At 42.7% G+C, this 25,229-nt stretch overlaps 1 long non-coding RNA gene across 1 annotated transcript in view; it reads left to right on the top strand.

Moving 5' to 3' along the window:
* The first annotated feature begins 13,668 nt into the window (after positions 1 to 13,668).
* The window catches only part of LOC113898196, an 84,517-nt gene continuing 72,956 nt past the window's right edge, over positions 13,669 to 25,229 (top strand). The window contains exon 1 of the long non-coding RNA XR_003512571.1: positions 13,669 to 13,999. This is a non-coding gene — a long non-coding RNA (uncharacterized LOC113898196). The remainder of the gene's footprint in view (positions 14,000 to 25,229) is intronic.

Here is a 25,229-nt window from a genome sequence, read left to right on the forward strand (position 1 = left end):
TACCCACTCCGGTATTCTTGGGCTTCCCCGGTGGCTCAGACAATAAAGAATCTACCTGCAATGAGAGACACCTGGGTTTGATCCCTGGGTTGGAAAGATCCCCTGGAGGAGGGCATGACAACCCACTCCAGTGTTCATGCCTGGAGAATCGCCATGGACAAAGGAGCCCAGGCTACAGTTCATGGGGTTGCAAAGAGTCAGACACGACTGAGCGACTAAGCACACACACACACACACATACCTATCCTGAGGAACCTGAGGCTTTAAAGACTTTAAGCAACTTGACCAGATTCACACAGCAAATAAATAGTTGAGCCAGAATTTGAACTCTAACAGATCTGACTTCAGGAGCCTCCATGAATTAAATTACACTGATTAAATTCATGCAAAATCTCTGTGAGATGTTAACTTATATTTTACAAATGAGAAAATTGGAGATTAGAGTCATTGATCGGCCCAAGGTTACATTTATGTGATTGAATAGAGAATCAGACCTGGTGTTTTGGGCTTTCAAGCCCTCATTCTTTCCATTAAACACCTGAGTTCTGTTCCCCTGCGTGCATGCTAAGTAGCTTCAGTCATGCTTGACTCTTGCGACCCTATGGACCATAGCCCTCCAGGCTCCTCTGTCCATGGGATTCTCCAGGCAAGGATACTGGAGTGGGTTGCCATGCCCTCCTCTAGAGGACCTTCCCGACCCAGGGATCTAACCCACATCTCTTATGTCTTCAGGATTGGCAGGCAGGTTCTTTACCAACCACTAGTGTCACTTGGGAAGCCCCCGGCTCCCCTAAAACAAAAGGGAAATTGAACTGATGTACAGTGGGTGTAGTTTACTGGCAGTTTATCCCTCCCACCAACGTTGTACTTGTAGGAAGGCTCCAGGGTCTGTGTGGATTCCCCGCCTCTTCCCACAGCCTCCTGAAGCCACTTGACACAAATTGGATGAACAAGGTTCATAAGGGAATGAAAATAATACAAACTGTAGGGTTTGTTTACACGCTCTTTGGCACTGATAGGAACCATCAAGCGACAGATGGTGTCGATCCAGATGAAAGAACAGAGAACATGTGATAATGAATTTACAAGTGTTGTATGGAATGTTTAAGTGCTATTACCCTTAAGCATTTGTTGGTTTCTCTCAGGCAAAGCAACTCCAACGATCTAAACTACAATTTAGCACAGGAGTGTTTCTTTACACTCCATGAAATTCTTGCAAACTTACTTTCCAAACCAAACTGTGATGCCAAATTTTGACTGAGAAAAAAATACACACACACACACACATATATATATATATATTTAATTTTTATCCCAGGATGTTAATTTTTATCTGTGTGGCTGTTAGGAGAAAAAAAATATTTATAATCATCTGAAAACGAACAATACCTTCAGGGAGCTGGTCAACTAATAATTATGGCAAACCTTTGTTCAGTAAATTTTAAAGATAGCCTATGGTGATATCATTGAAAATGAGCAACTACTTTGGCAAATGTAATTAATGCTTATTTATCTGTTTTTCAAACAATTATTTTCCTTGGGACTTTGCTGGTGGCCCAGTGGTTAGCACTTGGCGCTCTCCACTGCTGTGAGCCTGGGTTCATTCCCTGATTGGGGAATTAAGATCCCTCGAGCTGCATGGAGTGGCCAAAGGATTATTTTTTCTTTACTACCTTTAATTTTTAATTGAGCTGTACTTGACATATAGCATTATATTAGTTACAGGTGTACAATAGAGTGATTTGATATATTTCGTGAAATGGTCTCCACACTAAACCTATTTAACATCCACCTAAGAATTCCTCTCTTAGCAACTTTCAAATACAGTAGCTCTTGTTTCATGCTGAGATTTAAAGGCCAAGAACAGGATGTTGAGAAAGCAAGATGACTGCTCCAACTAGGTTAGAAAAGATAGTTCCAGAGTCCTCTCCAGGGACTGGCCGAGATTCTCTCTTTCTCTGGTTAGCAGGGGCAAGAACAGACAGCTAGGACACTGAGCTTCCCTTTGAAGGAGCAGTAAGCAGACAGCGGCTGAAAGCATGTCCTTATCAGAAGCTGCTGTAAGGAAATGCCATCTCATTGCACATGGCACCTAAGCTAGCCGTTTCCAATTGCCTTTGTCCTGAAAGTTTCCACTGGTCTCATTCCGAGAGCCGTTCCCTCTGGGGTAGGAGGGAAATGAAGACATTTAGAAGTGGGTCAGAAAACTGCCTCAGCCTACTTGCTTCATGTGGCCATCCTTTTTTTTTTTTTTTTTTTAATTTTAATTGGAAGCTAACTACTTTACAATATTGGGGTGGTTTTGCCATACATTGACATGAATCAGCCATGAGTGTACATGTATTCCCCTTCCCAAACCACTCTCCCAACTTCCTCCCCATCCCATCCCTCAGGGTCATCTCAGTGCACCAGCTTTGAGTGTCCTGTTTCATGCATCAAATCTGGACTGGTGATCTATTTCACATATGATGATATACATGTTTCAATGCTATTCCCTCAAATCATCCCACCCTCGGCTTCTCCCACAGAGTCCAAAAGTCTGTTCCTTACATCTGTCTCTTTTGCTGTCTCACATATAGGGTCATCATTAGCATCTTTCTAAATTCCATATATATGCATTAATATACTGTATTGATGTTTTTCTTTCTGACTTACTTCAACTCTGTATAATAGGCTCCAGTTTCATCCACCTCATTAGACCTGATTCAAATGCATTCTTTTTAATAGCTGAGTAATATTCCATTGTATATATGTACCACAGCTTTCTTATCCATTCGTCTGCCAATGGACATCTAGGTTGCTTCCATGTCCTAGCTATTGTAAACAGTGCTGCGATGAACATTGGAGTATACGTGTCTCTTTCAATTCTGTTTTCCTCAGTGTGTATGCCCAGCAGTGGGATTGCTGAGTCATATGGCAGATCTATTTTCAGGAATAGAAAGGAATCTCCACACTGTTCTCCATAGTGGCTGTACATCCTTTTGTTGTCTGGCTTATCTTCATCTTTTCCTGACACTCCCTCTCTTTTAGACTCTCAAGTTTGTGTTTTGTTTTTGAGAACCATTGAGCTATTTATTTTTATTGAACTATAGTTAATTTGCAATATTATATTAGTTTCAGGTGTACAACATAGTGATTCAATATTTTCATAGATTACACTTCATTTAAACTTATTATAAAATATTGGCTACAATCCCTGTGCTGTGCATTACATTCTTGTAGTTTATTTATTTCATATGTGGTAGTTTGTACTTCTTAATCCCATCTCTCTGTCTTGCCCCTCCCACTTCCTTCTTCCCAGTGGTAACCACTGATTTGTTCTCTATATCTGTTTGTTGCGCTATATTCATTTGTTTGTTTTCTTTTTTAGATTCCACACATAACTGATAATGCACAGAGTTTGTCTTTCTCTGACTTATTTCACAAGCATAATGCCCTCCAGGTCCATCTGTGTTTGTGTTCTTGAAACCACTCCCTCAGACACCACCCGTGGTGTTGTCTCCATTCATTCTTTGTCTTTGACATTTGGCTCTATTTGACTGTGCTGCTCACTGTTTCATTCTACAACGCAGGTATTGATAGAACCCCAAGGTATCTGTCAGGAAGCTCCGTCCCAAAGGATGACCTTTAAAGAAAATACCAGAGGTCAGTGGTCAAGAGCAGGGCCAGGAAGTCAGATTGTTGGAATAAAGAAAGTGGAGAGGACAAATGGAAAGTTGGAAATAATAGGAGCTCAGACTCACTGGAGACACCGATGCGCTGGAATAAGATAGCTCCCAAAGTGGAGTAACTGGGAACAAAAAGGATTCTTGTGCCAGCTGTCATGCAGAGTGGAGCTATAAGCCAGACCGCAAAGAAAACGCTGGTAAGTCTAGCTGGTAGTCCAAAGGGCTTTGGAGCTAGAGGCTAAGGCTCTGGGTCCATCACTATGGTTCTTAGAGTGATGAAAGTCCTGCTAAGCGAAACACAGGGGTTTAGTTCTGATGTCTAATCCTGCCCACCAGAACTTACCTTTTAGATTCTGTACATTATTCGTTATTGTGTCAGCCTAACCCTTGACCTTCGGTCCTCTTTATCTTCATCATCTGTCTTTATCCTAACTTCATCTTTTGCTTTTCTTTGCAGATTCTCTCTCCCTTCAGCATCCCTGCCTTCCTTATTTGCTGTGTTCCGGGGCCTCTGCACACATTATGTCCAGCCCTGTTTGGTGCCTGCATTCCAGTTCTCTGGCTTGCACAGCCTCCCAGACCATGCTCATGGGTATTCCAGTCTCACTTCATGAGCTCCACCCTGGACAGTCAGCTGTCATAGCAGAAGCTTCTAACAGGGGTGTCACAGTCGGACTGAAATATGGTACCATTCTCCTCCCACCCTTTTGATTCAAGGCATGGGTTTTTTTTCTGGTCCGTATTCTGGAGGTTCATGGTCCTTTTAATTCAGAATACAATCACTATATTGGAGTCATCACTTCTCTTAAGGGATTCTATCTGCCAAGGAAATCACTAGACCTTGTAGTCACTCACCCTAAGGAGGCAGAGCAGAGCCTCTCAGTCCTGGGACCGCCGGGGATGGTCAAGGTCACTTACTCAGTAGTCCCTGACTACTAGATTGCTATGAGCATTTTATTTCTTTGATCTTCTACATCTTCAAAACACGGTCGGAGCATTCACAGATTGGTCAGTTCTCATTTATCCAAAATCCCTTGGTTCCTTCTTGCTTACCTAACATGGGACTTTGGAATTTCTTTGTCCCTTTCTGGCATCAACTCATTTCTACATAATTCTTTTAGTGTGCACGTGTGCATGCTAAGTCACTTGAGTAGTGTCCAACTCTGCAATGTTATGGACTGTAGCCCGCCAGGCTCCTCTATCCATGGGATTCTCCAGGTAAGACTACTGGAGTGGGTTGCCATGCCCTCCTCCAGGGTACCTTCCCAATCCAAGGATAGAACCCTCATCTCTTATGTCTGCTGCATTGGCAGGCAGGTTCTTTACCACTAGCACCACCTGGGAAACTCATTCTTTTAGTACAGAGGTTTAAAAAGTGTTTACAAATTTTCACTTTGAAATCTAGGCAAGAAGTACTACTTTTAAGGCACTTGGAAAAATCTTCCAGAACGAGTGAAATATTAATTATATCTGATATTTATCTCGCCTTTGATATATTAATAGAACAAAGACTATCTTGTTTGCCCAATACAAACAGTGCTTTCTCCCATCTCCTTTCTTTTTCAATGAACTTGAATCCCATTTTAGCTTCTCATTTGTCTTAATATGCAAACTTGGGAAAGGTTTGTGATTTTGAAATGTAGAGACTTTCTGAGAATTGGATGAAGATATTACAGCTTTACTTGTCTTAGGAAATAAAGGGTTATGAGAACATTAAGTCCAGAGTTGAATGGACTGATGCACTTTGCAAAGGATGGGGACCTGCATTGAAATGATGTTTATGGCTCACTGAACTATTTTGATACCAGCAAAAACTACCTTAGGAGCCTCCAGTACATTAAGATTACTTATTCTGTCTGCTATTTCTCATTAATTATAGGTCTCAAAAGTTTACAATTCAAATACTATAAGCTTTGGTGTATGAGGATTGGCATAAGCCAAGGACTTGATGTGTCTTATAAAGTAATGAAATGTTAAAGCATTTGTGCCATTTGAGAAATCTTAGAATATTCGTATTATTTTTCTATAATAATTTGTACTTGTGGAGCACTTTGCATATTACATTACAGATGGAGTTGAGATCCCTCATTTCTTTCCCTTCCTTCCCAGAAATAAATACCATAGTGAATTTGATGTTTAACATTTCTGTGCATGGTTTACATTTGTGTTATATATTAATTTATCCATAAAAATACATGTAATATTGTTTTACATGCTTTGAAATTCTATCTAAATGTAACATACTATATAAATCCTCTTACAGCTTGTGTTTTTTAACTTATTCTTATAAGATTTAGCCTATTTATTCATGTAACTTCAGTTTACTTGTTGAAATTTCTGTATGCTTTTGTATGAATAGACCTCAAATCTGTCTATTCCATCTACGTTTAAATACTCAGCATTAAATTTTCCATTGTTATTTTCAACTTAATTTTTCATTGTATTTTCAACTTTTTATCTGCTATATCCTTTTCATTACAAACTCTATTTATGCTTTCTTTTTTCTTAATAAATATTGTCAGAGATTTGTCTACATGTTAGTCTTTTCTAAGAAACATTTTAGGTTTTATTGATTATATTTACTGTATCTTTGTTTTCTGTTTTCATAGTTTTTGTTCATATCTTTGTTAGTTCTTTCCTCCTGTTTTCTTAGGGTTTATTTTGGTGCTAACTTCTCTAATGGAAAATTTAGCTCATTAATTTTCTGTGCTTTCTTCTAATATAGAAGCTGAGAAAAGGAAATGCAGAGCCCCCACCCTGCCCATTCTCCTGCCACAGACCCCAGCTCCATGTTTCTAGGACTCAGTCACAACCTTCTATACTGATGGCCCCAAAGAGAAAGCTGAGGCCTGAGAATCTATTCAGCTGACCTTCTCCAAGGAGGAATGGCAAATCGTCTTCTCCATACACAGCTAGGCTCACGTTTTACTTAAAGTCCAAAACCAATCTCCAGTTTTGTCAAAAGTGAACACCATATTAAGATACACACACATACATATATATGTATGTGTGCATGTATGTATTTACTTATATATGTGTGTATACATGTGAAAAACATCACAAAGAAAATTAAAAGAATGATTAGTTCAAAGGTCAGTATAGTTGTTCCCTCTGGGAAAAAGGGAGGAGATAATATAAAACATGCAGAGATTAATTCATAGAACTAGTTATTAAATGTAAGAGGTAACAGAATCAAGGCCAAAAGGAAAGAGCTAATCTTTTTTTTTTTTTTTTTGGCCAAAGTGCACAGCATGTGGGATCTTAGTTCCCTGACCAGGAATTGAACCTGCTTCCCTTGCATTGAAAGCTCAGAATCTTAACCACTGGACCACCAGGGAATCTTTGAAATAATCAGGGAAACTTTATTTTCTATAAATAATGATGGGAAGTCTGTCTTTTAAAGTTGGGAGTGTAAGGGGGAAGATTGAAGAATTTCACATCAATCAGTTCAGAAAAGTGGGATAAAGGTCGTCTGCTAAGAGGTCGAGGAGCAGTGGAGTTTGGGTGTCAGGCTCCAGCGTCTGGAACATGGTTCTTGCTCAATAAATGTGGGTTGAAAAAACGCTGAATAAGAGTTTTTAAAAATTTGGAATAAACTGCTTGGTCATTTGCTAGGAAGTAAACCATGAAAGAAGAAAAGAATACTTGGACAGCTCTGCAAGTTCAAGTAAGGTTTGTTAGCATGGAACTATTGTAGTAAAGCCAGTTGGCAACCCAGCAGTTGCAAAGAAGAAAGAAAATGGCAGGCTTGGGAAGGAAGAAGGAACAAAAGGGATGCCTTGTAGGGGTTAGTAAAAGCATAATAGAAATCTCCAGTCATGGGACCAGGCTGGCTAATGAGGGAAATGAACCAAGAAGGGAAATGAAACCAGCCTGGGAGGAAGAGAAAGGCCAAGGGCCCAAAGTTCCCCTTCACTGAAGTTTCGCTCTCTACTGGCTCATTCCCATCACTGCACAAACTCTCATCTTTAAACCAAACCAAACAAAGCCCTACTCTTAACCTCAATTTCCCTGCCAGCTGCCGCCCCATTTCTCTGCTCTACTTTGCAGAGAATGTCCATAAAAGTCTCCTCTATTCTTTGTCTCAAACTTCACTCTTCTTGTTCTCTCCTAAACCCACTGTAGTGAGACTTCTCTCCACAGATACCCAACTGAAACCACTCCGGTAAAGGTCACCAGTGACCTCTATTTTGCTAAACAGAGTGATCAGTTCTCAGTTCTCATTTTAGCAGAGCTTTCAGTAGCTTTGGATAAAGCTGATCACTCCCTCCTGCTAATGCGTTTCTTCACTTGGCGTCTGGGGCACTGTACCCTTGGCTTTTCTCCTTCATCTCCTCTTTCCCCTGACCTGTCAACCCCGGAGCATCCTAAAGCTGAATCCTTGTGCTTCTTCTCTTCATTATCCACACTCACGCCTTGGCGTTACTCTCCTGTCCCAAGCTTTTAAATACCATCTATGCCTCCCAAATCTAGATCTCCAGGCCAGAGCTGTCCCCTAAAATTCAGACTCCTACATCCATCTCCCACTCACCATAATGGGTATCTCAAAGTCAGTCTGTCCAGAACTGACCTTCTGATTGTCCTGCCCTTAGCTCCCCCCGCATCTGCTCCACCCAGTATTCTACTTCTCAAGTGATGTTAAATCCACTCTTCCATTTGTTGAAATGAAAAGTTTTAGTGTCAGCCTTTACTCCTTTCTCTGACATTGCATGTCCAATCAATTGGCACCTCCTGGAGGTGCTTTCCTTATATCCAGAATCCAGCCATTTTGTACTACATTCATTATTGTTACTCTGAGCCATTATATTTCATCTAGATAATAGATTGGAATATCTGGAAGAATGTTGCCTTGTTTGTACCTTTTCACTACCCATCAACTCACCCCAACTTAATCTGTTCTCAACATTTCAAAGCGGTCCATTTAAAGTACATTGGATCCTACATCCCTCTCTTCCAAAACCCTAATAGCTTTCTATCACAGTCACAGTAAAAGCCAAAGTCCCCCACTTGCTTACAACATCCTCTACCACCTGCTCTCAAGTTACCTGACCGAGCTCATCTTTACCACTCTCCCTGTCTCTCACTTGCTCTGCTCTGTCCACGGGACTCCTTGCTCTTTCTAGGATATCCCCAGCCTGCTCCTCATTTCGGGCCTTTGCCGTGTCTGTCTCATGGCCTCAAATGCTCTTCCAGATGCCACGTAGCTGAAGGCTGACTCCTTCACCTCATTTATGTCTTTACTCAAATGTCAATGTTTGATTTAAAATTACACCAGTGGTATGCTGGTAAATGTTTCCTGTTTAAGAAAGGAGCTGCACTTTGTATGATTTGCAAATTTCTACAGTGCAAATATTTGGCCATTTCAAGTTACCAATGTGTTGTCACAGAATTGATGCTGCTGAACGTGGAGTTGGGGGAGAGATGCCACCATCAGCTGATTTTTCCAGAGTATGGGTCACTGTCTCATAGAGCATGTTGCTTATCACCACATCCATTGTTTATTATCTGCCTCTTCCTTATCATTCCCCCAGGGATTTTTGTCTGTTGTCTCCATTGATGTTTTGTAAGAACAAGGCCTCGTGCGGAGTAGGCTGTCAATATGTTGTTAAATGAATGAACGAATTTCCTAAAGAGGGTGACATAATGCAGCTATAGTAATAATGATCGACCAGGAGAATGTTCAGGCAGAACACTGTGGTCAGATTTGAAGATCTGGGTAGACAGGACAGACGTGACCATACTGTAAAGTGGAGTGAAATGGAATCTGTACCTCTGGAGCTGAGAATCTCATGAGGGAGGCTGGGGAATTCTGAGCAGCTGCCACCTATATGTTGTTTTTTAAAAAGAATTTCACGGACCTATGGATAATATACAATATTATATAAGTTACAGGTGTACAACATAGTCACAATTTTAAAGGTTACACTTCATTTATAGTTATTATAAAATATTAACTATATTTCCTGTGTGGTACAATATATTCTTGTAACTTATTTTATACTGAATAGCTTGTAATTCTTAACCCTGTACCTGTATATTGCCCCTCACCTCTTCCCTCTCCCCACTAGTAACCACTAGTTTGTTCTCTATATCTATGAGTCTGCTTCTTTTTTTATTATATTCACTACTTTGCTAGTTGTTATATATCACTAGTATGATATAAGCAATAGCATACAGTATTTGTCTTTCTCTGCCTGACTTATTTCACTTAGCATAATGCCCTCCATGTTCATTCCTATACCTGCAAATGTCAAAATTCCACTCTTTTTTATGGTTGAGCAATATTCCATTGTGTGTATGTATGTGTGTGTCTCACATCTTTTTTATCCATTCATCTTGTTGATAGATACTTAGGTTGCTTCCGTATTTTGGCTATTGTAAATAAGGCTGCTATGAACATTGAGGTGCATGTAACTTTTTGAATTAGTGGGAGGTGTTTTTTTGGGATATATACCAGGAGTGGAATTGCTGGGTCATCAGATCAAGATCAGATCGGTTGCTCAGTCGTGTCCGACTCTTTGCGACCCCATGAATCTCAGCACACCAGGCCTCCCTGTCCATCACCAACTCCCAGAGTTCACTGAGACTCATGTCCATCGAGTCAGTGATGCCATCCAGCCATCTCATCCTCTGTCGTCCCCTTCTCCTCCTGCCCCCAATCCCTCCCAGCATCACAGTCTTTTCCAATGAGTCAACTCTTCGCATGAGGTGGCCAAAGTACTGGAGTTTCAGCTTTAGTATCATTCCTTCCAAAGAAATCCCAGGGCTGATCTCCTTCAGAATGGACTGGTTGGATCTCCTTGCAGTCCAAAGGACTCTCAAGAGTCTTCTCCAACACCACAGTTCAAAAGCATCAATTCTTTGGCACTGAGCCTTCTTCACAGTCCAACTCTCACATCCATACATGACCGCAGGAAAAGCCATAGCCTTGACTAGACTGACCTTTGTTGGCAAAGTAATGTCTCTGCTTTTCAATATGCTATCTAGGTTGGTCATAACTTTCCTTCCAAGGAGTAAGCGTCTTTTAATTTCATGGCTGCAGTCACCATCTGCAGTGATTTTGGAGCCCAGAAAAACAAAGTCTGCCACTGTTTCCACTGTTTCCCCATCTATTTCCCATGAAGTGATAGGACCGGATGCCATGATCTTCGTTTTCTGAATGTTGAGCTTTAAGCCAACTTTTTCACTCTCCACTTTCACTTTCAGCAAGAGGCTTTTGAGTTCCTCTTCACTTTCTGCCATAAGGGTGGTGTCATCTGCATATCTGAGGTTATTGATATTTCTCCCGGCAATCTTGATTCCAGCTTGTGTTTCTTCCAGTCCAATGTTTCTCATGATGTACTCTGCATATAAGTTAAATAAACAGGGTGACAATATACAGCCTTGACATACTCCTTTTCCTATTTGGAACCAGTCTGTTGTTCCATGTCCAGTTCTAACTGTTGCTTCCTGACCTGCATACAAATTTCTCAAGAGGCAGATCAGGTGGTCTGGTATTCCCATCTCTTTCAGAATTTTCCACAGTTGATTGTGATCCACACAGTCAAAGGCTTTGGCTTAGTCGATAAAGCAGAAATAGATGATTTTGTGGAACTCTCTTGCTTTTTCCATGATCCAGCGGATGTTGGCAATTTGATCTCTGGTTCCTCTGCCTTTTCTAAAACCAGCTTGAACATCAGGAAGTTCACGGTTCACATATTGCTGAAGCCTGGCTTGGAGAATTTTGAGCATTACTTTACTAGCGTGTGAGATGAGTGCAATTGTGTGGTAGTTTGAGCATTCTTTGGCATTGCCTTTCTTTGGGATTGGAATGAAAACTGACCTTTTTACGGTAGCTCTATTTTCAATTTTCTGAGAAACCTTCATACTGTTTTCCACAGTGGCTGCACAATCTACATTCCCACTAATGGTGACATTTATGTAGTTTTAGAACCAACTCCTTTCCTTTGCAGTAAGGAGACATGGTTAGAAACCTCTGGGCTTTATGAGGTTGAGTAGCAGCTCTTTGTTCTGAAGCTTTATATTTAACTTAATGAACATTATTTCAGGCTGTCATAATTATGGGTTTGAATAAAAAGAATAAGGTGCACTGAAAATTAACAAAAGAAATTTATAGGTGTGCACTTACTAGAGAGAGAAAGAGAGAAAAAAACTTGAGTTTTAGGAACTCTTTGCTGTCACTCTCCTTTGAATAATCTGCCCTAGAGATTTTCTTTTATTTAGTGAATGTATCAATGCAACACAATCTTCACATCCTGATCCAGGGCCTTGAACATCTGGATTTTTCTCCTCTTGCAAATGCATGCCTTCTTAACATTTAGAAATTCTATTTACACTGAAGCTTCTAATAAAACTATTTTCCTAATATACCACAGAAATCTACATCTTCTCCATGTATTCACTGACATAGGACCATGAAAGTGTGTTGTTTTTATGAGTTTGAAGTATAATCATTAATTGATGGTCCTGCGTTTTTGAAGCTCAGTGGCATACTGTTTTTCCAAAGGAGATTTTTTTTCATGAATGACATAAAGGTAAACCACCATTTAATATTCTCTGACGTGTTGTTGGATTTGCTGTTTTAGGTGTAGAGCAGCCAGGATGGGAAACATTGAAGTTAATTTTATCTACTTATAATTTTTTTTTAAGTCCTCCCCAGTGTAAGTTTCCAAAAACAGAAATGAAGGGAAGAGCAGACTACAGGTGATATGCGTATGTCCTGGTTCTTGGCACTGACAATGAGAGCAAACCTCTACAAGGCATCTCCCGAAGGACAGTGGTATTCAGGCTCTCCTAGAGAAGCCTTCGCGGCAGCTGTTTATTTTGGCCTGAGGGAGCTGAGTGTGGGCTGTGGTCAGGAGGCTGCCATCAGCAGTGCGGCTGTTGTGAATTCCTTCCCTGACTTGGAATTCTCCTCACCCAGGGCTGGCCCCACGGCAGGGCCCACTCTCTTCATCCAGGAGGCCGGTCTTGCCCCCTGAGTTCGTGATCCTTGCCCTTCGCCCTGACGGTTGCCAGAAGTTTCTGTCTTGCTCACTGTCCACCTCACATGCCCCTACCCTGCTAGCTCTGTCGGATGGCTCCTAACAAGCTTTCCTTCTCCAAGTAGGGATTCTGCTGATCTGAGCCAAGCTGACGAGACCCAGGCCACAGCTTCAGTTCTGCCTGCTGATTCCATGCCACCCCCTGGCCAGTCACCAGCCCAGAATTTGTCTTAATCACTATAGGGACCAAGCCATGGATGCCATTGGATCAGTCCAAGACAATCCTTCCTGGGAAAAACCTTTAAAATCCTTGCTTTAGGAATAAAGTCATTCACCAAATGTTAATTTGGTCACCTCATCTGGGCATCTACCCTCATGAAGCTTATGTGAGGAGTCAGGTTAAAAAAAAAAAAAAAAGGTAAATTGTAGAGGGACTTCCTTGGTGGCCCAGTGGTTAAGACTCCATGCTCCCATTGCAGGGGTCATGGGTTTGATCCCTAGTCGGGGAACTAAAATCCTGCATGCTACTCAGAGTGGCCAAAATAAATAAAAATAAAGTCTCCAGCCATGGGAAAAAAGATTATAGAGAGTGCTGAATGCTATAAAGAAAATATAACAAGGAGAGGGTATAGCGAGGAGAGGGAGGTCTCAGAGAACATGAAGACGGGAGTCAGGAGTTCACTTAGAAAACAGGGTCCCCACGTTCATATGCAGAATACGCCTCAAAACCAAGAGTGACAGCAATTCTTGGTACATGAAATCCTACTGCATGTAGGTCAGGCTTTTGTTCATGAAAACAGTCAAATGAGAAAACACAAATGGGAAAGGCAAAGTATAATGTGAATCTGAAATTAAGACGAGCTAAAGGAACAATAAATTCTAAGGGGAAACATACATATGAAAATGCCCAGCTTCAGGTCAGGGATTCTGACTATGGCCTCATCTCTTCCCCAGCTGAGGTGGATGTAAATAAACATGCACATCCATCAGAGGCTTAAGCCTGCCATCACCTGTGTCCGAACGGAAGGCGCTCGCGTCTGCTTGTGGTCAGTAGCTGTCCTGCTCTCGGCCCCTAGGCTATTCTCCAGCACCAGCGGTCTCGCTCTGTGTCACTCGACACTGTTGCACTCAGAAACAGGAGCCAGGGGTCTGTGCCTGATCCCAGGACAACCAGGCCAGAGGCCGACCAGTGACCTGTGAGCCGGCCCAAGGTGATAAGTTCTGCGCCAGCGCGGTGCGTGCTCTCTTTCTGCTACCAGGAAATCTGGTGGCAGGAGAAAAAGCAGGGAAGCAGAGACCGAGAGACAGGCTGAAGCACGTTAATGCTTCACCGGAGAGAGGACTCAGGTACGGTGAGTAGGTATTAGCAGTATCTGCCCACTCTTCCCCTCTCATCTCCCTGCCAGCCCTTCGGTGGCTCTGGCTGACGCCAGGTGCCAGCATCTGTGTCTCTCAGCCTAAAGATCTTACTTCCAGAACCTACAGCAGACTAGAAATACGGGGGAATTAGCACTTCTCAGGACCAGTCCTCAATCAACGGCTCACAGGAGGTCCTATATAAACACTACCCCCGCTCCGTCACCTCTTGGCTTGGATAACTCCGGGTTTGCGTTTTCATAGCATCCTACCATGAGATGAAGCTTTAGTCACCCCTGTGATAGCGCTTAATCACACATCCTTGATTGCCTGCTGCTACTCCATTCTCTTCCATACCTCTCTACAAGTATTTCCTGTACCTCCCAAACAAAGTAGTTGCGCTTTAATTCTTTTCTCAGACTTACTTCCCTTAGGAGGCAAGAAGATGGTTCATACCCTGAAGCAATTTGAATCTTGTGCGCCAGTTGCCAAGTATTCACTCCTGAATAAGCTGGGCTTGGCATGTTGGGATGTTTTTCACTTTTTTCTTTTTTCAGATATATCTTTACTCAGCAAATGTCCTTTACTAGTGACCAAGAGCCTAAATTCTTAAGGCAGGAAACAGGTATCTGGGGAAAGAAGAAACTGGTGGTTTCTTAAAGATAGAATCATATCCTCCTTTAGGAAGTATTTTTGGTAAATATTTGTTTTGAGCTAGGACATTCTATTAAAGCAAAGGCAGGTTCCTAGTCAAAATATTTAATCAGGGCTTCAAAACATCCTCTCTGTGAATATCCTATGATTGATGGCCATATAAGCATGGACAACATAAAAGATAAGAGCTGATTGTCTAGTACAATCTGCTCATGACACATTTTGGGGGGAAAGCTAATAATCTATGATTTGGGGGGATTCTTTGGCAATAATGCATAATTGGTTGTGTGATGCTTATTTAATAGATGCCACTTAGAGAGGGTCACAGAACCAGGTGATTCTGTTATGTTAATTCCGAAGAGAAAATATTCCTCCACAACTTGAATTTAGACCCATGTGTGTGTATGTGTGTGAATAGTGATTACATTATGATACGTTGATATAACAAAGTATTATGTACAGGAATCCAGGAAAAATGCAGAAGACCTCTGAGTGCCCTGTGTAGCCCACTCTTCTGACTTATCCCCAGCTTTCATTGTCTTTGAGGTATTTTGTGCTCTAGCTTGTAGAAAATGCTTATAGTGAAAGTGACTAATGTCCAGAGAAATGCAAGTGTGGTGTCAGATGCAATTTATTATCATGTGGTGGATCTTGACCAGTTTTGTGGGCATGTTAAGTTCATTGCAGCATTTCAGATTGCCTGTCTATGTGTGGTACTTTGAATTATTTGAGGTGGCTGTATTAAAAATATCTTACTGGTTCCATCTTTGATTAATTATTCAGATAAAATCTTTTATTAGTATTCATTTTATAATAACATGAGTGTCATGATTTTACCCTTTAAAAAATTGCCCTTTGACAATACCACGTAAGTAAGGGGGAGAAAACCACATTGTGCATTAGGATGAATTGTGAGATCAAGCTTCAGAGTGTGGGGGTTTGTCTGGAAATTGTTGGGAAGTGATTTCAGAACCAGAGAATGCCTTTAGGATGAATACTGTCAGACTCCCCCTGAGAAGGCAGTCTGATGTTGAGTTGAGCATGCTGGCGTGGGAATCAAGCAGTGTGTGCTGTGCTGTGCTGTGAGTTCAGTTGCTTCAGTCGTGTCTGACTCTTTGCAACCCGCTCTGTCCACAAGATTCTCCAGGCAAGAATACTGGAGTGGGTTGCCATGCCCTCCTCCAAGAGATCTTCCCGACTCAGGAATCAAACTGCATCTTCTGTGCATCTCCTGCATTGCAGGCAGATTCTTTTTTTTAACTGCTGAGCCACCAGGGAAGCCCAGGAATCAAGCAGAGATAGATTCAGGTTTGGATTCCAAATTTACTAGCTTCATGGCTTTGGGCAAAACCCTTCTACACATCAGTTTTCCTATTTGTAAAACAGCAGTATCTTAGGGTTCTTGGAGGATTAATCGGTGCATGTTACACCCTTCGTGGTGCCTGCACATATATGTGGTAACTAGCTACTGGAGTGGGTTGTCACTTCCTTCTCCAGGGGATCTTCCTGACCCAGGGATCGAACCTGCGTCTCTTGTGTCTCCTGCATTGGCAGGAGTTTACCAACTTTGCCACCTGAGAAACCCTGGGCTGGATAGGGGGAAATCACCTATTGCGAGCTGAGCAGTCGAGGCTTTGCAGGAAACTGAAGTGGCCAGTGTTCTTCCTAACTCGAGAGAGACCAGTGCTGGAGCTTCTAGTACAGATTGCAAGGTCTATGAAGCCAGATTCCGAATTCAGTCAGAGAAGCCACACAGAGCAGGAGACTGAAAGCTCCATGCTTGGGTTTTGCATCAGTCCAGATGCCTTCTTGCCAGGACAGGCAAAGATAGGAACGGGCAACAGAGCCCACAGGCTAGACCTGGGAGTTCACGGTGTCAGGAAGCTGGTACAGCCACAAGGTGAGTGGCAAGTCCTCTTTCATTGTAGACTGTGGATGTTGGACTATGATTCCCTAAGGCTGTCCAGCCCAAAGATGAATAAAAACGGCACGCATCCATGCATAGATAAATGTGTGTACACGTGTGCACATGCACACGCACTCACACCGCTTCTGAAAGTGACAGTGAGGGGCAGCCACGAGGCAAATTACATCTGGCAGGAGTGGCGGTAGTGGCAGCTGGCTTTTGAAACCCAGAGTCATGGTGTCTGTGGCTCCGTTTCTTCTTTTCACAGGGTTTTGGGAAAGAATGGATCCCTCACAAGAGAGAAAGGCATGAAAATATATACCAGAGGCCTCTTCCTGTGTGCAAAGGGACACCATCACTGTGTTCTTCTGGGTGCTTTTCTCATTAGATATATTTGCCTGACCCCTTCTTTTTTGTCTGTCTTTCTTTCCTTTATAGAAGGGTTGCAACATTCACATGCAACAATTCATACACCCCCTAAAATAGAGTTCTCTGTTTAGCTGGGTAAATCCTCATCTCAAGCTGTCACCTCTTTTGATAAAGCTGAGGTGAGAACCCCTCTCTGGCCAGTAGTATACCTTCTTTCATTGCTTTTAATGATTTAACTTGATCTTTTCTATGTAAGTATTGTATCTTTTAGATTTTATTCTCAATCCTTGGTCTTCCCAAGGCAGAAACTACTGCCATGTATGGATATGATTTTGTAGAGGGGGAAGAGGATCTCGGGCTCAGAGACAGAGAGACCTCAGGGGCCTTCTGGACTTCATCAGATCCTCCAGGTGTCCTCCTGGTCACTGGGGCTCTACCAGTACCTGCACTGAAGCCTGAGGCTGGTGAACTGAGGCCTGTTCTCTTGGCGGAAGCCTGAGGGCCTGGTCGTCCTCCCTTGCAGACCAGTCCTCTCCTCTGCTCTCACAGGTATGGCCTCTATGTCTCAGCCAAGTTCTGCAGTTGACCTTTGGCTTAAGTTGTCCATGCCGCGGCCTCTGCACAGATATGCCTCTGTGACCATCATGGCAGCTACCATTCAGATGCCTGATAGTTACCAAAGGGGCTTCAGGAATGTTGGAATCCCCTGACACCACAGAGGAGGGGGTCTTAGGCCTCCTCGAGGTGTGTGTGCCTGCTGTGTGCATGGGGCCACCCTGTGTGTTTTTGCTTTGGCTCCATCCCTTCATTCTTTCTGGAGTTATTTCTCCACTGATCTCTAGTAGCATATTGGGCACCTACTGACCTGGGGAGTTCCTCTTTCAGTATCCTATCATTTTGCCTTTTCATTACTGGAGATCAGTGGAAAAATAACTCCAGAAAGAATGAAGGGATGGAGCCAAAGCAAAAACAATACCCAGCTGTGGATGTGACTGGTGATAGAAGCAAGGTCTGATGCTGTAAAGAGCAATATTGCATAGGAACCCGGAATGTCAGGTCCATGAATCAAGGCAAATTGGAAGTGGTCAAACAAGAGATGGCAAGAGTGAATGTCGACATTCTAGGAATCAGCGAATGGGTGAATTTAACTCAGATGACCATTATATCTACTACTGCAGGCAGGAATCCCTCAGAAGAAATGGAGTAGCCATCATGGTCAATAAAAGAGTCTGAAATGCAGGACTTGGATGCAATCTCAAAAACGACAGAATTATCTCTGTTCGTTTCCAAGGCAAACCATTCAATATCACAGTAATCCAAGTCTATGCCCCAACCAGTAATGCTGAAGAAGCTGAAGTTGAACAGTTCTATGAAGACCTACAAGACCTTTTAGAACTAACACCCAAAAAAGATGTCCTTTTCATTATAGGGGACTGGAATGCAAAAGTAGGAAGTCAAGAACACCTGGAGTAACAGACAAATTTGGCCTTGGAATACGGAATGAAGCAGGGCAGACTAATAGAGTTTTGCCAAGAAAATGCACTGGGCATAACAAACACCCTCTTTCAACAACACATGAGAAGATTCTACACATGGACATCACCAGATGGTCAAACCAAAATCAGATTGATTATGTTCTTTGCAGCCAAAGATGGAGAAGCTGTATACAGTCCACAAAAACAAGACCAGGAGCTGACTGTGGCTCAGATCATGAACTCCTTATTGCCAAATTCAGAATTAAATTGAAGAAAGTAGGGAAAACCATTAGACCATTCAGGTAGGACCCAAATCAAATCCCTTATGATTATACAGTGGAAGTGAGAAATAGATTTAAGGGCCTAGATCTGATAGATAGAGTGCCTGATGAACTATGGAATGAGGTTTGTGACATTGTACAGGAGACAGGGATCAAGACCATCCCCATGGAAAAGAAATGCAGAAAAGCAAAATGGCTGTCTGGGGAGGGCTTACAAATAGCTATGAAAAGAAGAGAAGCGAAAAGCAAAGGAGAAAAGGAAAAGTATACACATCTGAATGCAGAGTTCCAAAGAATGACAAGAAGAGATAGGAAAGCCTTCCTCAGTGATCAATGCAAAGAAATAGAGGAAAACAACAGAATGGGGAAGACTAGAGATCTCTTCAAGAAAATCAGAGATATCAAGGGAACATTTCATGCAAAGATGGGCTCGATAAAGGACAGAAATGGTATGGACCTAACAGAAGCAGAAGATATTAAGAAGAGGTGGCAAGAATACACAGAACTGTACAAAAAAGATCTTCATGACCCAGATAATCACAATGGTGTGATCGCTGACCTAGAGCTAGACATCCTGGAATGTGAAGTCAAGTGGGCCTTAGAAAGCATCACTACGAACAAAGCTAGTGGAGGTGATGGAATTCCAGTTGAGCTATTCCAAATCCTGAAAGATGATGCTGTGAAAGTGCTACACTCAATATGCCAGCAAATTTGGAAAACTCAGCAGTGGCCACAGGACTGGAAAAGGTCAGTTTTCACTCCAATCCCAAAGAAAGGCAATGCCAAAGAATGTTCAAACTACCACACAATTGCACTCATCTCACACGCTAGTAAAGTAATGCTCAAAATTATCCAAGCCAGGCTTCAGCAATACATGAACCGTGAACTTCCTGATGTTCAAGCTGGTTTTAGAAAAGGCAGAGGAACCAGAGACCAAATTGCCAACATCCGCTGGATCATGGAAAAAGCAAGAGAGTTCCAGAAAAACATCTATTTCTGCTTTATTGACTATGCTAAAGCCTTTGACTGTGTGGATCACAATCAACTGTGGAAAATTCTGAAAGAGATGGGAATACCAGACCACCTGACCTGCCTCTTGAGAAATTTGTATGCAGGTCAGGAAGCAACAGTTAGAACTGGACATGGAACAACAGACTGGTTCCAAATAGGAAAAGGAGTACATCAAGGCTGGATATTGTCACCCTGTTTATTTAACTTATATGCAGAGTACATCATGAGAAACGCTGGACTGGAAGAAGCACAAATGGAATAAAGATTGCCGGGAGAAATACCAATAACCTCAGATATGCAGATGACACCACCCTTATGGCAAAGTGAAGAGGAACTCAAAAGCCTCTTGATGAAAGTGAAAGTGGAGAGTGAAAAAGTTGGCTTAAAGCTCAACATTCAGAAAACGAAGATCATGGCATCCGGTCCCACCACTTCATGGGAAATAGATGGGAAAACAGTGGAAACAGTGTCAGACTTTATTTTGGGGGGCTCCAAAATCACTGCAGATGGTGACTGCAGCCATGAAATTAAAAGACGCTTACTCCTTGGAAGGAAAGTTATTGCCAACCTAGATAGCATATTGAAAAGCAGAGACATTACTTTGCCAACAAAGGTTCGTCTAGTCAAGGCTATGGTTTTTCCTGTGGTCATGTATGGATGTGAGAGTTGGACCGTGAAGAAGGCTGAGCGCTGAAGACTTGATGCTTTTGAACTGTGGTGTTGGAGAAGACTCTTGAGAGTCCCTTGGACTGCAAGGAGATCCAACCAGTCCATTCTGAAGGAGATCAGCCCTGGGATTTCTTTGGAAGGAATGATGCTGAAGCTGAAACTCCAGTACTTTGGCCACCTCATGCGAAGTGCTGACTCACTGGAAAAGACTCTGATGCTGGGAGGGATTGAGGGCAGGATGAGAAGGGGACGCCAGAGGATGAGATGGCTGGATGGCATCACCGACTCGATGGACTTGAGTCTGGGTGAACACCGGGAGTTTATGATGGACAGGGAGGCCTGGCGTGGTGCGATTCATGGGGTCGCAAAGAGTTGGACACGACTCAGCGACTGAACTGAACTGAACTGAACTGAACCCTGTGTGTCTCCTTCCAGAATTCTAACCCAGGAGTGGGGCACAAGATCCCTCTGCTTTCGCTTTCCTCTCAACTAGCAGCAGCCGCTTCTTTGGCATCTCATTTGAGAAGAGGCCAGAACATCTTGGCCTAAGTGTGTGTGTTTCCCCGCCCTCCATCTTTTTTTCTCCTTCCCTCTCTCTTGGAGTGAATGGGATGGGCCTTCCATCTCCTCGTAGTGTGTGGTTGGAACTTCTCTTGTGTTAAATGTAGAAGGGACTCCACCTTCTGAACCAGCCAGACTTAACACAGCCATGCAACAACCAAGGCCAATGTACATCAATTAACATCTCAAAAATGTCTCCCTGTATTCAAGCATTTAATCATCAGAATACCCTGGGCACCTACACATGACAGGCATGGCGGACATCAGAGACACAAAGAGGAGAAAGACTCACTTCCTGCCCTCAGGAGACCTGCATGCTAGTTGAGGAGATGTGCGTGCTAAGCCAGTTCAGTCGGGTCCGACTCTTCTGCGACCCCATGTACCATAGCCAGCCAGGCTCCTCTGTCCATGAGATTCTACAGGCAAGAATACTGGAGTGGGTTGCCATTTCCTTCTCTAGTTAAGGAGGCATACATGAAAATAAATCATTACAATTCAATACAGGTGGTTCCAGAATGCAGGATAAGAAGGGGCAACAGGAGACCCGGGAAGATGTGAGTAACTTTGGTGGCCTGAGTGGTTCTGGGAAAGCTGCTCAGAGGGGAAGATAGGTTAGAGGAACTAACCATCCAGAGAAAGAGAAAGGCCATCCTCACAAGAGCAGTGAATGGAGACTGGACCAGAAGTGATGAGCTTGGAGAACAGAGAGTGGTTGAGGGGGCAGGGGACAGAAGGAGGTGATGAGGTAGGGGGTCTGGCACACAGCTTATGAGTCTGAGGCTGAAGAATTTGGACTTAATTATGTAAGCAGCGGGGTCTACTGGAGAGACTTGTCCATACATGGTGTGGAACGAGATCTCAGCTCCCTTGAAAGTACCCGGGGGAAGGAGCATCATGTCACACCTACACTGAGCCTGATCCCCGCTGCAGTTGCTTCCCTCATTCCTCCTGGTGCTACCAGTGATCTTGCTGCTGGTCACTGTCTGGAGCCCTTGGACAGCTATGCTACTTGGCATGCGGATGCTGCCTCTGCATCATCAGCAGAGAGAGAAGTGTGGGGGCCATGGACTGTGTATTCCCCCAGCACTGTCACACACACTGTAAAGACACAGCAAGCTCAGGAGGGGCTGGGGGAATGGACAAGGTTGACATTACAGCAAGAATCTACCTGGAGCTGCACACGTGTCCAAGTCCCATGATCTGTAGTTCTTAAAGCCAGAAATCTCTGGAAACTGATTTAAAATGTGTGTTCTCACCCATAAAGACTCCACTCTGTGATATCACTATTGGGTTGTATTTGCTGGAACTACTTCTGGCTTAAGGACAGACCATGATCTCAGAGAGTTTAATGTCAGTGCTAGGAGCTCACATCAATGGGAATGACTGTAGCCCAACTTGGCTATATGACTATGAATGAAGCAGTAACATGGTAACAACAAAACAGTTTTTTGGAAACAACAACCCTGATAACCTACTGCCAAGAAAAGTTAAAGAACAAGAGCCTTTCTCTAGGTGCCTGAGAAATGAGGGCCTTTGTGCCATAATATTTTAACTTAAAGCAGACTCTGTTTTCCCCACCAGATAGCCTTCTGCTGGCAGAGGTTGAGGTGTTTATTTCAACCAGCTGTCTCTTACAATCATAGTGAATCTTGGCAACAGAAGGTCACACTGGGGATTAGTCAAAGATAAGGCTAAAGTTGGGCATAAAGTATATGCCCTGAATGGCAAGTTTAGGAATATAAACTTTGCAATAAAGAAGAGTTTTTAAAGATTTTAAACAGAGCATACAAATACAGTCAATCTTCACTATTTTCAGTAGTAATGTTCTATAGAGTCATGGTAACACTTAAATAGTGAAGACTTATCCATTCCTCCTGGGAAAATACAGGGTTAATAAAAATTAATTTAAAAATTAATGTGTAAGAATCCAAATGCTTAAAATGATATATAAGTGTGGCAGGGTAATGGATATGTTTTCATTTTTACATAAAATATGTATTAAAGATAAGCTTGATAATAAAAATATGAATTGACTAAAAAATAAAGGAAAAATGTTCATATATTATAAATGAAATCACCAGTCGGTAGGTATAAGGAGAAAAAAATCAAGAGTTAGTAAATGCAGTTTGCCTCTGAGCTTTAAAATACTCTTAGTATTCCACTGGCGTACGCTATCACCCTGTCTTTGCATTCTTAGAGCGGGAGCGTGGATGGCTGGGTAGTGTACCGCATCCTGTTGTGATAAACAAAGGGAAGAACATGGAAATTGACTTTCTATCCTCTGCTGCATTTTTCCTATCTGGATTAATTCTAGATATCTTTTTCATCAAAGTGACACTAGTGGTAAAGAACCCACCTGCCAATCGCCAGAGACATAAGAGACGCGGATTCAATCCCTGAGTGGGGAAGATTCCCTGAAGGAGGGCATGGCAACCTGCTCCAGTGTTCTTGCCTGGAGAATTTCATGGACAGGGGAGTCTGACAGGCTCCAGTCCATAGGTTCGCGAAGAGTTGGACACGACTGAAACAACTTAGCATGCACACATGATGGCAAAATTACTCTATGATTTTACTTAAAAAAAAAAAAAAAAAAAACTCCATTACTTGCAGTATAATCAATTTTTTTAAAAGGTTCTTTTACTGAGAATACCCACATGGCTTTAAAAAGAAAAAAAAACTGTACAGTAACAATAAATTGATGTCAATTGTTCAGTTCATTGTTTCAACTCAGGTTACTCAAAAATCAGTTGAGAACTCTATGGATTTTTTTTTTTTTCTCTTTTAAGAGGAAAATGAATGAGCAAATGAATGTGGGGAGCTTGCCAACCCTGCTTTCTTCAAAGGAAATACTTCACCACAAGGAAAGTGAAGACGGCAGACCACAGTTGCTCCAGCTGTGGCAAGATAAAAATGAATATTAATGATTGATGTCAAATCAGCCAGCACTTTTTCCTTTGCCTGCAGCTGATGCTGTAAGGGATATTGAGTCTCAAGAGATTATTGGAATTTAGGTGGCAGTAATTCATCCAATCACCATTTTAAAAAAGAAAAAAAGCCCTTGTTCTGTTCAGCTTCATAAGACTTCATGTTTTTCGCATTTTAATTGTGTTTGTTCACTCCAGTGATGAAACAGATTTTTTCCCCAGATTGCTTTCCATCTGGTTGTTTTTGTAATCATAAACAAACCACGTTAGAAGTAATTTTTTTAAAGCCCAAACTCCCATTTGCTAGTCTGTGTTATGTCGGTAAGCATTTATTTTCTGTCTTTCTTGGTGCACATTTATTATTTAGGGTGTGTCTGTGTGTGTGTTTAAATATATAAATGTATCATATATATATCTGATATACTGATATACACACATATTGATATTTATGTGTGTATATATACATAATGCTGATATATGCAGATACATACATACACAAACCTCTAGCTGTTTTCTTTTATTTGCTTTTTAAAGATGTTCTGTCATGTTCTTTTAGGCTGTGATAGTTTAGGACTTGGACTGTGACCTCAGGTGTATGGCTGGAGGCTGACATCACCAACCCGGGGAGATAGGATTTGTTTTGACTACTGTATCAGGAAGGAAGGAGCTATGTAGATGTGTCCTGGAGAACTCAGGGCGCTCGTCTGAGGCCCTGAAAATGCCTGATCCATGGTTAGTTGGTCCCCGGGGAAGCCAGGAAGGACGGCGTCCTCCGCACCGTCTCTGTCCTTTGGGCTAAGGCAGAGAGAACCTCGGGGTGGCCTCCCTGCTGGGTCTGCCCTGAGTCATATCAGAGCGATTCCCTACAATCAGTCCTGTCTTCATTTAGAGAGATGCTGTGGGGCTGGGCGGGGGAGCTGGGGTGGAGGATTAGCCTGCAGCTCTCTCTCTGCTCTTTATAAATCTGCATACTCAGCCTGAAAGCTCTGCTTTGGGGAAGGATCCTAGAGGCTGGGGACGGTCTTGTGTCTGTCTGTGAGCAGTGGAGGTCAGTGCTCCACGCTGCCGGCTGGGGGACCCGTAAAGATGTGCACCCGCTTCTGCTCTCAGTGGTTGCCAGGCGCTGCCTGGTCCCCTGCAGCTGCAAGCGGGGGGCCCTGGAGAACCCCAAACACCGCTGCTGCCTGGAGCATTTTGCACTTTAGTGCCCCTAGATAAGGACCTGATGAGGTGGACAGCTGTGGCAGCAGGACTCTGAACAGGCCGGAAGGCCAGTCTGGGTTCTGTTTGTGTCCATATGTAGCCACATATGAGTATGTTATGAGGGGTGCGAGAGGACAAGGAAGTGTGCCAAAGGGGTGCAAGAGGAGG

Source organism: Bos indicus x Bos taurus, chromosome 9 (genome assembly GCF_003369695.1).
Source record: "Bos indicus x Bos taurus breed Angus x Brahman F1 hybrid chromosome 9, Bos_hybrid_MaternalHap_v2.0, whole genome shotgun sequence".
NCBI lineage: Eukaryota > Metazoa > Chordata > Mammalia > Artiodactyla > Bovidae > Bos > Bos indicus x Bos taurus.